We start from the raw sequence: 1,523 nt of genomic DNA, 5'->3' as shown, positions 1-1,523 counted from the left end.
TGTCATGTATTGGTCATGCCATGTTGGCTACCCTGCAAACCTGCAAACTGCTGTCTATAAATATCTGTGCTCATCGTGCCAATAAACCAGTTGAAGCTAAACCTACGAGACTTGTCCTCAACATCCCCGAACCTTCGGAACACGACATCTCCACGTCCATTTATAGGGTAGTAAGAGCTTTTCGATTGCTACAACTGTATGACTGCCCCCCCTCCCCTCTCCCACCAAATCCGCGACGGTACCTTTGCAGTAGTACCGCTTTGCTGGTGGAGCGTAGTGCAGGAAAAAAGGGGGGTGGCACCCCTGCGGCACACTCCTGTCCGTGTGTACCTCTCCTCGGGAACACACTAACGCTTGCCTAGGGCAAGAAGGTGGGGGTGGTGGTTGCGGAGTTCAAAGGCCACCCACTCTCGTGCTCGTGTTGCGTAGGGCCAACGGGACACTACCAACAGTTCTCATGCACGTCCTAAAGCAAAGTTATAGGATTCAGAACGAAAAATCAAAGTTAGTCCAGAGGCAGTGCACAAAAAACAAAAAAGAGCAAGTGGCGTGCCCATGCCCATGGTAACGCCTATGGTTGTGTTAAACTCTATGGTGATCACTCTTAAGTGTTGAACTAGAAATACTTCAAAGAGTTCAAAAGTTACGTTGGGCACTTCAAAGTGTCCGAAGATTTGCGGAGAACTCAGAAGTTATAAATACTTCTGACTTAACTGTTCTAGGTGTTTAACTTTGCCAGTGACTTCGACTTGGGAATATCCCTTATTGGCTCGACAGGCACAACTACTGCATCTCATAAGAACAATAGGAATGTTCTGTTCTACGCATACTCGCATGGAACCCCCGACGTACTCGAGTGCAAACGCTTTTGCCTCCAGAAAGGGCTTGCCCTTCTTCTCTCTCTCTCTCACGATGTCTCTCCCTCTTCCACTCTCGTGATGACGCGCATCATATGCGACCTTCCGCCAGAACGATCAGGAATGCCGCCATAAAAATTGGACAAGAAGACGTGTATCGCATCATCTCATCGATGGAACGCATCGCATGATGGTTCCGCAGCACTTGCGCGACAGTGCTGGGCGAGAAAGGCACGGCCGGGGGTGAGGAGGCAGCATGCTCTGCAGCTGTGGTCGGGTCGCAGCTATGCTCGCCTTGCTCGCGCCAGCTGGCGGGAAACGTTTCATTCTTTAAATGAAGGGACAGTGTTCCATCCCCCCGGTCTTGTCCCCCCTTTCTCTTCCACCACGGCTACCAACCTCCATCACCACTACCACCACCATCGCCCCTTCCGCCCCACCCCTCCTTAACTCCTGCCCGCGCTTTGCATTTCATTGCAGCTGGTCGGCGTGGCCCGGCCCCGGCCCACAGATGTGCCCCAGTGCTCCCGCCGACAAGCCGCACGAGGTTCAAACTCCACCAGCTGTCCTCCCAAAGTGTCACGGACATTTTATTCGTGGGGATGAAGCGATCGTGCTTCTTTCGGCATACCCCGTCATTGTTAACAAAACACACAAAAAACAAAA

The sequence above is a fragment of the Frankliniella occidentalis genome, unplaced genomic scaffold (genome assembly GCF_000697945.3).
Source record: "Frankliniella occidentalis isolate FOCC.00 unplaced genomic scaffold, Focc_3.1 Scaffold1031, whole genome shotgun sequence".
NCBI lineage: Eukaryota > Metazoa > Arthropoda > Insecta > Thysanoptera > Thripidae > Frankliniella > Frankliniella occidentalis.
Note: the sequence above shows the minus strand (reverse complement) of the source record.